Here is a 15588-nt window from a genome sequence, read left to right as displayed (position 1 = left end):
TGGATGAATGTGGAGGACATTATGCTGAGCAACATAAGCCAATCACAAAGGCAAATATGGTATAATTACTTTTTAGAAGAAGACAATAACTACATTTAGACAGAAAGAGACCAATGTTCATTGGTGGTTACCAGGGATGGGTGGAGAAGGGGATAACAGGAAGCACTCTCAAGACAGTAAACACTTGTTATTTTTGGTGATGGTAAGGATAGCATCAAATGTGGGAGAAATGCACACAGCTTGACAAAGGTAAATGATGTCACTGAAGTGCATAAGAGAAAAGGATGTTTTTGGTAAAGGATATGACAAATATATTTTTGCAACAACACCAGCAACAACCAAAATATATGAGTATAGTTACACAAATATGTATATAGGCATATATGTGTATGAGCATAAATATCTGAGTGCATATGTATGTGTGCACAGACAGATATATCTATGGGCATATGTGCATATAGGTATGTGTGTACATAAATGTATATTCATGTATATAATAAACCACTTAGAGGACACAGTTACAGATACTCCTTAGACATAACCAAACCCTTTGCAAAATTAGTTTTCTCAGTTTGAAGGCTTAGGACCATAGTTTTGTGGGATAGCTTAGTTAATTGGCATAATACACGTTATAAGGTGTTTGTTTTACATCCCAACAAGGTGAGTAGTGTATGGGGTCTGAAAAGCTAGTGAGCAACCATCTGAGATTCATCTATTGGTCTCTACTTATCTGGAACAAAAGAGAAGAAGGAAACCAAAGGCTCATAGAAATAATTAGTCTACAGGCCTAAGAGCCTATATGAACCACGGCCTCATTTAAGCTGTGACTAGAACTCCATGGTTGCTGGCTACCACTACCAACAGTTCTGATCAGGGCCACAATAGCAGGATCCTGATAGAAGGGGAGAAAATGTGGAAAAGAACTCAAGTTTTTAAAAAGTCCAGACTTACTGGACCAGTTGAGACTAGAAGTCCCCAAGACTATCACCCCGAAATACTCTAAATTTTAAACTGAAATTATCCTTTGCAGTCATCTTTTATCCAAGTAACAGATTGGGTTATAAAATAAAGAATACCACCCATAAGTGATGAATTCCTTTTAAAAATATCTATATGAGATCAAATGCTCAAAAGTTACTCTGAAGCAAAGATGAGACAGCAAGGGGACAAGGAAACTAAAGTACTGGAAATGAAATTGTTAAATGGAAATCCAATTTGCTGCATACACTTCCAGCTTATACACACTAAAATATTATTTAAAAAATAATAGACACAGAGGAAGAGACAATAAGTCAACTGGAACATAGAGCTGAAGAATTTATCCAAAATATCATAAAAAAATAAGCCAACGGATGGAAAATAAAAGAGGCTGAGAGACATAGAAGGTAGAGTGTAGCTCATGCCTAACCAGAGTTACAGAAAGTAAAGAGAGACTGAATGGTAGAGAGGAAACATTCAAAATAACTTTGGACTGTCTATAAGGTATTAAAAACACCCAACAAAATATTCAAGAACTTAATGAATATAAGATAAAACAAAATGACAAAAACATCATTAACTATTTCTAGAAACTGCAGAACAATAAAGACAAAAAAAAGATCTTAAAAGAAACAAAGGAGATATTATTCAAAGATGATTAGGATATATATGTAGAAGAGGGGAATCCAGAGGTAATTTTTCTTTGTAAAATATATTTTAGTAAATTTAATTGATATGTTTGGATCCCTAATCCCATCAATTAACACTTAAAGAATATGGAAAAAACAGGAGGTGGAGCCAAGATGGAGGAGTAGTCAGACCGGAAAAAACAAGTGAATCAATTATATACGACAATCTAGGAGCCCTGAACTTCAAAGGCAAAGTTGAAGAATCAGACTGAGTGGCAGGGGGAGGGAGAGATGGTTCAGAAGCAGCAAGTAGTTACCAGATGTGACCTGGTGCCAACCAGCACCCTACAGGAGGATTCTGCTAGAGCAAGCATGGTAAAACAAGCAGTGGCATTCAGAATGCATTTTCCACTTCAGGACAGACTGAGCTGCAGAGAGTTCGCTCATGCCTCCACAATTAGCAAAAAGCAGCAAAAGATAAGCACTTGTATCTGATCTACTGCATGGACCAAAAACCACCCCTCTGGGAAAAAAATCCCTCCCATTTAACTGACCCCTGCCCGCTCTGACTGGGTCCAGAGCCAGCTTGAGTGATAGCTGCTTTCCCTGGGCTGGAAGTAGGACCTCCTGAGCTCCCTGAGCCTTCCTCCCAGCCTTGGAGAAGGAATAAATTAACAAATGTGGAAAAAATAATCAACCAACTCCCCTAAGCTGGAAATTCAGGGCAGAAACAGTTCCTTTGCCTAGGCACAGGCATAAGTGGTACACGGACTTTGAATTTTTTTCACCTGTGCATACACATGTGTGGGCCCATTTCAACAGCTTATGTCCTCATTAGCACGGTACAGCAGGGTATATATCTGAAGCCTAAGTTCAACTGTTTTAGCTACATGGTGGAGAGGTAGATTTGTGAAGTTTGACACCACTCTGCCTATTATGCAGGGTCCTCACCTACCCACATCAGAGGTCTGAGGACTGGTGGCTTCACTCACACCACCTAGCCACCCTCGACAGAGGTCCAAGGATAAGTGGTGCCTCCCAGTCCTTACAGCCAAGAGCACTGGGTGCCCATAGTCTGGCTTCAAAACCCAACCACCTAGGCACTCTAGGGAACATGGACATGGCTTCCTCACAGAAACGGGAGATTGTTGGTCCCCTGTCTTGCTCAGCACATGACCTCCTACTGCAGCCAGGTACCTGTGCCTACACCAATTACCACTGCTAATCTAGGTGAGAGCCTGCACCACACACTTGGTGACCAACTGCCTTAGCTGAATCCATACAAGAAAAGTAAACAGGCTCCAGGGCTCATGTACTTTAGTAACATCTCTAACCACCTGGTGACAGGACGTCAAACTTTCAAAGGAGTCAATGATGCAAACTAGCTCACTTAAGCAACCTATTTGGGCATATCAAAATAAAACAAAACAAGAAGCTAGGACACAGTAACCAAACATAAAAAAAAATTAATACACTAACTTATTGATGGCTCAGAGACAACAGTCAATACCAAATCACATAAAGAGGTAGACCATGATGGCTTTAGCAAGCTCCCAAAACAAAGAATCAAGAAGTATTCCAGATGAAGAGAAATTCCTGGAGCTACCAGAGGTAGAATAAAAAACATTAATATACAGAACTGCTCAAGGTATCAGGAAGCAGATCAGGCAAAACACAGGACAAGCCAAGGAATACACATAGCATTACAAGAACTTAAGAAGACTGGAGAAAATATAATGACAAATTTAATACGCTGCAAGAATCCATAGAGAGCAAACAGAAATTCAGAAGATTAACAATAAAATTTCAGAATTAGACAACTCAATAGGAAGTCAGAGGAGTAGAATTGAGGTAATGGAAGTAAGAATTAGTGAGACTGAAAATAAAGCACTTAACACCAACATATTTGAGGAAAAGTTAGATAAAAGAATTTTTAAAAAATGAAGAAACCCTAAGAATTGTGTGGGACTGTATCAAGAAAAATAATCTATGAGTGATTGGAGTACCAGAACAGTGGAGGATAACAAAAAATACAGAGAGAATTGTTGAAGATCTGTTGGCAGAGAACTTCCCTGATATCATGAAAGATGAAAAGATGTCTATCCAAGATGCACATTGAATCCCACACAAGGTAGAATTCAAAAGAAAGTCACCAAAACATATAACCAAACTTGCCAAAACCAAAGATAGAGAATTTTAACAGCAGCTAGGGATAAACAAAAAGTCACCTACAAAGCAGCGTCAAAAAGAATAAACTCAGACTACTCAGCATTAACCATGCAAGCAAGAAGACAATGGAATGACATACATATAGGCTTGAAGGAAAAAAACTGCCAACCAAGAATTATATATCCAGGAAAACTGTCTCTCAAATATGTCGGCAAAATTAGGACATTTCCAGAAAAACAGAGGTTTAGGACTTTGCAAAAACCAAAGCAAAACTACAAGAAATACTAAAGGGAGTCCTCCAGTTAGAAAATCAATAACATCAGAAAACAACCCAAGACTAGAATGCAGGACAGACCAACAAGACATCGACCTGGATAGAGAAATCACAAAAATAAATCAAAGCAAAAACACTCAAAAAAGAGAAACAGAGATGTCTTTATTTAAAAGATGACAATATTGAATCAAAAAAGAGGGATTAAAAAATGTAGTCATTGATTTTCATATGGAGAGGAAGTCCAGGTGATATAAAGAAATACAGGTTTCGTTTAAACTTAGAAATATAGGGGTAATAGTAAGGTGACCACAAAGGAAACTAACAATCGTGCACATAAAAATAAAAAACATAAAGAGTCAGCAATTACAAAAGCAACAACAATGAAAAAGAAGAAAAGAATATAACTGGAAAAAAAAACTGTCAACAACACACAAAAAAGACATCAAAATGACAGCACTAAACTCATACCTATGAATAACTACACTGAATGTAAATGGACTAAATGCACCAATAGAGACAAGGAGTAGTAGAATGGATAAAAAAGTGACTCATCTATATACTGCCTACAATAAACACACCTTAAACTTAAAGACACAAACTAAAACTCAAATGATTGAAAAAATATATCAAGCAAACAACAATGAAAAAAGAGCAGAAATGGAAATATTAATTTCTGACAAAATAAACTTTAAAGAAAAATCCACCACAAAAGATAAGGAAGGACACTATATAATGATTAAAGGATCAATATACCAGAAGAATATAACCATTATAAATATTTACACACCCAATTACAGGGCTCCAAAATACATAAAACGAACTCTAACAGCATTGAAAAGCGAGTTAGATAGCTCCGCAATAATCATAGAAGACTTTTGGTGAAGGACAGAACATCCAGAAAGAAGCTCAAAAAAGACACAAAAGATCTAAACGCCATAGTCAACCAACTTGATGTCACAGACATATATGGAACACACCTCCCAACAGCAGCCAACTATGCTTTCTTTTCCAATACACATGGAACATTCTCCAGAATAGACCACATATTACGTCATAAAGCAAGCCTTAAGACAGTCCAAAACATCGAAATATTACAAAGCATCTTTTCAGACCATAAAACCGTAAAAGTAGAAACCAATATCAGAAAAATCAAGGAAAAAAAATCAAACATATGGAAACTGAACAACACCTAACTCAAAAAATACTGAGCTATAGAAGAAATTAAGGATTCATAGAATCAAATGAGAATGAAAACTCTTCCTACCAAAACCCTTGGGATACAAGAAAAGCAGTACTCAGAGCTCAATTTATAACAATAAATGCACACATCCAAAAAGAAGAAAGGGCCAAAATCAAAGAATTATCCCTAAAACTCAAACAAATAGGAAGTGAGCAGCAAAAGAAGCCCTTGGGCAAAAGAAAACAAATAAAAAAAATCAGAGTGAAAATAGAGAACAGTAAAATAATTGAAAGAGTTAACAAGACCAAAACCTGGTTCTTTGAAAAGATCAACCATTGGCCAAATAACAAAACAAAAACAGGAGAGGAAGCCAATAACCTGAATAAGAAATGAGATGGGCAACATCACAACAGACCCAACTGAAATTAAAAGAATCATAACAGAATACTATGAAAAATTGTACTCTAACAAATTTGAAAACTAGAGAAAAAGGATAATTTTCTAGAAACACACTACCTACCTCAACTAACACAAACAGAGACAGAACAACTAAATAAACCTATAAGAAAAGAAGAGATTGAAAAGATAATTTAAAAAAACTCTCAACAACAACAACAAAAAGCCCTGGCCCTGATGGCTTCACTGGAGAATTCTATCAAATATTCAGGAAAGAGTTAACACCACTACTACTAAAGGTATTTCAGAGTATAGAAAAGGATGAAATACTCCCAAACTCATTCATGAAGCCAGCACATCCCTGATACCAAAACCAAGGTAAAGATATGACAAAAAAAGAAAACCACAGACCTATATCCCTCATAAGCATAGATGCAAAAATCCTCAACAAAATTCTAGCCAATAGAATTCAACAACATATCAAAAAAATAATTCACCACAACCAAGTGGGATTTATACCAGGTATGCAGGGATGGTTCAACACTAGAAAAACAATTAATGTGATCCACCATATAAATAAAACAAAAGACAAGAACCACATGATTTTATCATTGGATGCAGAAAAGGCATTTGACACAATTCAACAGCCATTCATGATAAAAAAAAAACTCCAGCAAAATAGGAATAGAAGGGAAATTCCTAAACGTAAAAAGGGGCATTTATACAAAGCTTACATCCAACCATCCAACCGTAACCCTAAGCCTAATGGAGAGAGTCTGAAAGTCTTCCTTTTGAGAATGGGACCCAGACAAGAATCCCCTTTATCACCACTCTTATTCAACATTGTGCTGGAGGTCCTAGCCAGAACAATCAGGCTAGAAAAAGAAATAAAGGGCATCCAAATTGGTAAGGAAGAAGCATAAGTATCTCTATTTACAGATGATTATCATCTTATACACAGAACCCTAAAGAATCTACAAGAAAACAACTGAAACTAATAGAAAAGTTCAGCAAAGTATCAGGATACAAGATAAACACACAAAAAACAATCGGATTCCTCTACACCAACAAAAAGAACTTCGAAGGAGAAATTGCCAAATCAATACCATATACAATAGCCTCCAAGAAAGTAAAATACTTAGGAATATACCTAGCCAGAGACATAAAAGACCTATAGAAAGAAAACTACAAGACACTACTGCAAGAAAACAAAAGAAACCTACGTAAGTGGAAAAACATAACCCTGCTCAGGAAGAAGAAGACTCAACATTGTGAAAATGTCTATTCTACAACGATCTATAGATACAATGCAATGTCGATCCAAATTCCAAAGGCATTTTTAATAAGATGGAGAAAAAAGTCACGAACTTGATATAGAAAGGGAAGAGGCCCCAAATAAGTAAAGCATTACTGAAAAAGAACAAAGTGGGAGCCCTCACACTGACTGATTTTAGAACCTATTATACCCCCACAGTAGATAAAACAGCCTGGTACTGGTACAACAACTGATACATAGACCAATGGAACAAAATTGAGAATCCAGGCATAAACTCAACCACCTATGAACAGCTGATATTTGGCAAAGGCCCACAGTCAGTTAAATGGGGAAGAGACAGTCTCTTTAACAAATTGTGCTGGCATAACTGGATATCCATCTGCAAAAAAGATGAAGCAAGACCCATACCTTACACCATGCAAAAAGACTAACTCAAAATGGATCAAAGACCTAAATATAAAATCTAAAAAGATAAAGATCATGAAAGAAAAAATAGGGACAATGCTAGGAGCCCTAATACATGGCATAAATAGTATACAAAACATTACTAAGAATGCACAAAGACCAGAAGAGAAACTAGATAATTGGGAGCTCATAAAAACCAAAACTTAGGCTCATCCAAAGACTTCACCAAAAGAGTAAAAGACAACCTACAGACTAAGAAAAAAATTGGGGGTAGGACAAATCTGATCAGAATCTAATCACTAAAATCTACAAGATACACAAAACCTCAACAACAAAAAGACAACCCAAATTAAAATATGGGCAAGGATATGAACAGGTACTTCACCAAAGAAGATTTTCAGGCCAGTAACAGATACATGAGGAAATACTCACGATCATTAGCAATTAGAGAAATGCAAATCAATACTACAATGAGATACCATCTCACCCCAACAAGGCTGGCATTAATCCAAAAAACACAAAATAATAAATGTTGGAGAGGTTGTGGAGAGACTGGAACACTTATACACTGCTGGTGGAAATGTCAAATGGTACAACCACGTTGGAAATCAATTTGGCAATTCTTTAAAAAGCTAGAAATAGAACTACCATACAATCCAGCAATCCCACTCCTTCGAATATAGCCTAGAGAAATAACAGCCCTCACACGAACAGGTATATACACACCCATGTTCACTGCAGCACTGTTTATAATAGCAAAAAGATGAAAACAACTAAGGTGCCCAGCAATGGATGAAGGGATAAGAAAATTATGGTATATTCACACAAAGGAATACTACGTAACAAAAAAAAAAAAATGATAAATTTGTGAAACGTCTCATAACATGGAGGAATTTGGAAGACATTATGATGAGTGAAATTAGCCAGTCACAAAAGGGCAAATATTGTATGAGACTACTATTATAAGAACTCAAGAAAAGGTTTAAACACAGAAAAAAAATACTTGGATGGTGATGACGGTGGGGAGGGAGAGAAGGCTTATTCACTAATGAGGAAAAAAAAATGGGAAGAAGACAAGAATTAATTTAGGTGAAGGGAAGGGCAACACACAATACAGGGGAAGTCAGTACAACTGGAATAAACCAAAAGCTAGGAAGTTTCCTGAATACAACCAAACACTTCGAGAGACAGAGTAGCAGGGGCAAGGGTCTAGGGACCATGGTTTCAGGGACGTCTAGGTCAATTGGCATAACAAAGTGTATTAAGAAAATGTCCTGCATCCCACTTTGGTGAGTGACATCTGAGGTCTTAAAAGCTAGCAAGTGGCAATCTAAGATGCATCAATTGATCTCAACCCACTTGGAGCAAAGGAGAATGAAGAACAGCATAAAAAAAAAAAAAATAGACACAAGGAAAATATGAGACCCAGAGACAGAAAGGGCCACATAAACCAGAGACTACATCAGCCTGAGACCAGACGAACTAGATGGTACCCAGCTACCACCAATGACTGCCCTTTCAGGAAACACAACAGAGAATCCCTGATGGAGCAGGAGAACAGTAGGATGCAGACCTAAAATTCCAGTAAAAAGACCAGACTTAATGGTCTGACTGAGACTGGAGGGACCCCAGAGGTCATGGGCCCCAGTTTCTCTGTTAGCCCAAAACTAAAACCATTCCGGACCCAACTCTTCAGACAAAGAGTAGAAACTGGACTGTAAGACATGAAATGATACAGGTGAGGAATGTGATTCTTAGCTTAATTAGACACATGAGACTCCATGGTTAGCTCTTGTCTGGAGGCAAGATGAGAAAGCAGAGGTGTACAAAAGCTAATTGAATGGACACAGAAAATACAGGGTGGAGAGGAGGAGTGTGCTGTCACATTATAGGGAGAGGTAATAGGGTCACATAACAACGTGTGCATCAGTTTTTGTATAAGAAATTGACATGAAGTGTAAACTTCCACTTAAAGCACAATTAAAAAAAGAATATAAAAAAAAACATTTTTAAGAGATAGTTTAAGACAGGGATTCTCCAAATATTAACGGGATTTTGTTCAAAGGACTAAGGAATTAGATTTAAAAGGCTCCCACTAGCTAATGTTAGGACAATTTAGGCATCAAAAGGACTGTCAGCAATGGGTAAAATATTGAATCAAATAAATCCATAAATATACAGTAATACTCAGAGATCGTGAAAGAGAGGATAGATAAATAGATAGAACATGCAAATATGTCTGTATTTAGCCATTGATGAATTAAAGTAATGGATATTCACTGCAGCATTTTTTTTCAAGTTTTCTATACATTTGTAAAAGTTCTAAATAAAAAGCTAGAAAAAATTTATCAATAGAATATCAAAATTATTAGCCATCTAAATAAATCTAACAAAATATGAAAATGTTTTTATGGAGAATAATGAAAAATATGAGATAACAAAATTAAAAAATTTTAAATTTATTTACAATTTGTAGATGGAGTCAAGATGGCAGAATGGGCAGATGCTTTCGTCGAGCCCTCTTTCCAACAAAGACCTGAAAAAACAAGTGAATCGAGTATATTTATGGCAAGCTAGGAGCCCTGGACATTCAAAGGCAACCTTAGAAAACGAACTGAGGGGCAGGGGAAGGGAGAGACGTTTCAGAAGTGGAGAGGAGTTACTGGACCTGAATCGCTGGGAGCCCTCAGGCACCATTCCTGGGAGCAGCAGCAGCCGACTGGTACTAGGGTTCAGCCGCAGTTTCCTCAGGGAGAAGCAGCCAACCACACACCCTATGCACACCTCCAGAACCAAAGAAGGGCACTCTTGGCAAAAGCTAAATACCTGTGTATATTTCACTGTGCCCTCACATCCCCAAGCTGGCTCCAGTGGCTGACCTCCCTGGGCCTGAGATAGGCCTTGCTGAGCACCTACAGCCATCATCCCGGCCATGGTGAAGGAATAAATTTGCAATTGGGGAAAAAGATAATTTGCCGGCTCCACTAACTGGGGGAGCTCAGGACAGAAGCGGCTCCTATCCAGGCATAAGTGGTTCGTGGACTTTGAGTGCCTTTCCCCTCTGCATGTACCTGTGTGGGCCTATTTCAGGAGAATAGGCCCTTACTGGCGGACTCCAGCTGTTTCAGCTGTGTGGCAGAAAGTTGGATGTTTGATGTTTGATATTGCTTTGCCTGTTAAACAGGGTCCTTACCTACCCATAACAGGGGTCTAAGGACTGGTAGCTCCCCTCAGGTCATCCAGCCACCTGTGATAGGGGTCCAAGGATAACTGGTACCTCCCAGTCCTTACAACCAGAAACATTGGGTGCCCATGGTCCATCTGCAGAACCCACTCACCTATACACTCTAGGAAACAGGGACACACTTTCCTCAGAGACATATGGGGGATGATTCTCAGTCCCCTGCCTTGTTCAGAGTGTGACCCCATGCTGCAACCAGGTACCAGTACCTACACCAATCACCCCTGCCCCTCTAAGACTGTAGGACAGAGCCTGTACCACACACTTTGATGATCAGCTACCTGGACACTTGAGCTGAATTCATACAAGAAAAGTGGATGGACTCCTAGACTGATATACATGATAACAGCTCTAGACCTCTGGAGACAGGATGTCAGAGCTCCAAAGGCAAAAATAATCAAGGTAGCTCATTCAAGCAACCCATTCGGGCATATCAAAACAAAACAAACCAAGAAATTACGACACAGTAAGCAAACATAAACTAACAACTTATAGATGGCTCGGAGACAACAGTCGATATAAAGTAATATAAAGAAACAGACCATGATTGCCTCAACAAGCTCTCAAGACAAAGAATCAAGGGTTCTTCTGGATGAAAGTGCACTCCTGGAATTACCAGAGCCAGAATACAAAAGATTAATATACAGAACCATTCGAGACATCAGGAACGAAATGAGGCAATATGCAGAACAAGCCAAGGGACACACAGATAAAGCAATTGAAGAAATTAAAAAGATTACTCAGGAAAATAATGAAAAATTTAATAAGCTGCAAGAATCCATAGAGGGACAGCATTCAGAAATTCAGAAGATTAACAATAAAATTACAGAAGTAGACAACTCAGTAGAAAGGCAGAGAAGCAGATTTGAGCAAGTGGAAGGCAGACTTTCTGAACTTGGAGATAAAGCATTTGGCACTTACATATTTGAAGAAAAATCAGATAAAAGAATTTAAAAAAATGAAGAAAGCTTAAGAATCATGTGGGACTGTATCAAGAGAAATAACCTACGAGTGATTGGAGTACCAGAACAGGGAGAGATAACAGAAAATACAGAGAGAATTGTTGAAGGTTTGTTGGCAGAAAACTTCCCTGATATCGTGAAAGAAGAGAAGATATCTATCCAAAATGCTCATCAAACTCCACATAAGGTAGATGTTAAAAGAAAGTCACCAAGACATAATCAAACTTGCCAAACCAAAGATAAACAGAGAATTTTTTTATTAACTTTTATTGAGCTTCAAGTGAACGTTTACAAATCAAGTCAGACTGTCACATATAAGTTTATATACATCTTACTCCTTACTCCCACTTGCTCTCCCCCTAATGAGTCAGCCCTTCCAATCTCTCCTTTCGTGACAATTTTGTCAGCTTCCAACTCTCTCTATCCTCCCATCCCCCCTCCAGACAGGAGATGCCAACACACTCTCAAGTGTCCAACTGATATCATTAGCTCACTCTTCATCAGCATCTCTCTCCCACCCACTGTCCAGTCCCTTTCATGTCTGATGAGTTGTCTTCGGGGATGGTTCCTGTCCTGTGCCAACAGAAGGTTTGGGGACCATGACCGCCGGGATTCCTCCCATCCCAGTCAGACCATTAAGTATGGTCTTTTTATGAGAATTTGGGGTCTGCATCCCACTGATCTCCTGCTCCCTCAGGGGTTCTCTGTTGTGCTCCCTGTCAGGGCAGTCATCGATTGTAGCCAGGCACCAACTAGTTCTTCTGGTCTCAGGATGACGTAGGTCTCTGGTTCATAAACAAAGAATTTTAAGAGCAGCTAGGGATAAATGAACAGTCACCTACAAAGGAGAGCCAATAAGAATAAGCTCGGAGTACTTGGCAGAAACTGTGTAGGCAAGAAGGCAATGGGATGACGTATATAAAAATTGAAGAAAAAAATTGCCAACCAAGAATCATATATCCAGCAAAACTGACTCTCAAATATGAAGGTGAAATTAGGACATTTCGAGACAAACAGAAGTTTAGGGAATTTGTAAAAATCAAACCAAAACTGCAAGAAATACTAAAGGGAGTTTTTTGGTTAGAAAATCAATAATATCAGGTATCAGCCCAAGACTAGAACACTGGGGAGAGCAATCAGAAGTCAACACAGACAGGGAAATCAAAAAAACAAATCAAGATAAAACAAATGCTCAAAACAGGGTAATAGTGATGTTATTATGTAAAAGAAGATGACATTAAAACAATAAAGAGGGACTTATGAGTCAGAATCGACTCGACGGCACTGGGTTTGGTTTTTTTTTTTTGTTTAAGAAATGAAGTCATAGATTTTTCATATGGAGAGGAAGATAAGGCAATACAAAGAGAAAAAGTTAGGTTTAAATTTAGAAAAATAAGGGTAAATAATAAGGTAACCACAAAGGAGACAAACTATCCTACACATCAAAATAAAATACAAGAAAAAAATAGAGACTCAGCAGAAACAAAATCAACAACAATGAATATGAGGAAAGGACAACATATAAAGATAATTTACTCAGCACATAAAATTAAGTGGGAAAAAGAAACTGTCAACAACACACAAAAAAGACATCAAAATGATAGCACTAAATTCATACCTATCCATAATTACGCTGAATGAAAATGGACTAAATGCACCAATAAAGAGACAGAGAGTGGCAGAATGGATTAAAAAACAAGATCCGTCTATATGCTGCCTACAAGAGACACACCTTAGACTTGGAGACACAAACAAATTAAAACTCAAAGAATGGAAAAAAATATATCAAGCAAACAACAATCAAAAAAGTGCAGGAGTGGCCATACTAATTTCCACCCAACAGCAACCAAGTATACTTTCTTTTCTAGTGCACATGGAACATTCTCTAGAACTGACCACATATTAGGTCATAAAGCAAGCCTTAGCAGAATCCAAAACATTGAAATATTACAAAGCATCTTCTCTGACCATTAGGCCATAAAAGTGGAAATCAATAACAAGAAAAGCAGGGAAAAGAAATCAGACCCTTGGAAACTGAACAATACCCTGCTCAAAAACGATTGGATTATAGAAGACACTAAGGATGGAATAAAGAAATTCATAGACTCCAGTGAGAGTGAAAACACTTCCTATAAGAACCTTTGGGACACAGCGAAAGCAGTGCTCAGAGGTCAGTTTATATCAATAAATGCACACATCCAAAAAGAAGAAAGGGCCAAAATCAAATAATTATCCCCACGATTTGAACAAATAGAAAGAGAACAACAATAGAAACCATCAGGCACCAGAAAAAAACAACTAATAAAAATTAGAGCAGAACTCGATGAAATAGAAAAATGATAGAATTACAAGACCAAAAGCTGGCTCTTTGAAAAAATTGACAAGATTGATAAACCATTGGCCAAACTGACAAAGGAAAAACAGGAGAGGAAGCAAATAACCTGAATAAGAAATGAGATAGGTGATATTAGAACAGACCCAACTGAAATTAAAAGAATCATATCAGATTACTATGAAAAATTGTACTCTAACAAATTTGAAAACCTAGAAGACATGGATGAACTCCTAGAAACACACTACCTACCTCAACTAACACAAACAGAGGTAGAACAACTAAATAGGCCCATAACAAAAGAAGAGATTGAAAAGGTAATCAAAAAAATTCCAAACAAACTAACAAAAAAAAAAAGCCCTGGCTCAGGCGGCTTCACTGCAGAGTTCTACCAAAGTTTCAGAGAAGAATTAACACCACTACTACTAAAGGTATTTCAGAGCATAGGAAAGGATGGAATACTCCCAAACTCATTCTATGAAGCCACCATCTCCCTGATACCAAAACCAGGTAAAGACACCACAAAAAAAGAAAATTACAGACCTATGTCCCTCATGAACACAGATGGAAAGTCTAGCCAATAGAATTCAACAACATAGCAAAAAAATAATTCATCATGACCAAGTGGGATTCATGCCAGGTATGCAGGGATGGTTCAACATTAGAAAAGCAATAAACGTAATTAACATATAAAGAAAACAAAACACAAGAATCACATGATTTTATCCATGAATGCCGAAAAAGCATTTGACAAAGTTCAACACCCATTCATGATAAAAACTCTCAGCAAAATAGGAATAGAAGGGAAATTCCTCAACATAGTAAAGGGCATTTATACAAAGCCAACAGTCGACATCATTCTAAATGGAGAGAGCCTGAAAGCATTCCTCTTGAGGTCAGGAAGCAGACAAGGATGCCCTTTATCACCACTCTTATTCAACATTGTGCTGGGAAGTCCTAACCAGAGCAATTAGGCTAGATAAAGAAATAAAGGGCATCCAGATTGTCAAGGAAGATGTAAAAGTATCTCTATTTGCACATGATATGATCTTATACACAGGAAACCCTAAGGAATCCTCAAGAAAACTACTGAAACTAATAGAAGAGTTCAGCAGAGTATTGGGATACATCTCCACTTTTTGGCTATTATGAATAATGCTTCTATGAACATTTATGTACAAATCTGTATAAACATGAATTTCCATTGCTCTTTAGTGGATACCTAGGGTACCTATGAGTAGAATTGCTGGGCCATATAATAACTATTCGACTTATTAAGAAATTGCCAAACTGGTTCCCAAGGGTGTTATACCATTTCACATTCCCACCAATCCCCTGAAATGAAATGCAGGTCTCTCCATCTGGGAAAGCCCCGAGTTGGACAATGCAGAGCTTTGATAAAGACTGAGTAGGAGAATGAGGTTTATTCTAGGAGGCCTAAGGGAGGCCACTTGCTTCTTGTCCCTAAATTTCTCCCTGTTGCACCCCATACTTAAGTGTGGGATCTTATCATTGCAGAGAAGGAAAAGGCCAATTCAAAGCCTATCTACTGGCACATAGAAAAAGAACTGCAGAGATGCGCTGCAAGAAAGACCACATTTACCTGAAATGTGTAGCCCTAGCTGGTTTTGGACACCTAATTCTTTGCCATACTTTTCCTCCCACAAGGTGGTCGGGAGCCACCAGGTCTCTTACCATTCTGTAGCCATGGTTCCAGGAAATGGATGCATGGGCCTGTGGTACTTG

The sequence above is a fragment of the Elephas maximus genome, chromosome 4 (genome assembly GCF_024166365.1).
Source record: "Elephas maximus indicus isolate mEleMax1 chromosome 4, mEleMax1 primary haplotype, whole genome shotgun sequence".
NCBI classification, from domain to species: domain Eukaryota; kingdom Metazoa; phylum Chordata; class Mammalia; order Proboscidea; family Elephantidae; genus Elephas; species Elephas maximus.
Note: the sequence above shows the minus strand (reverse complement) of the source record.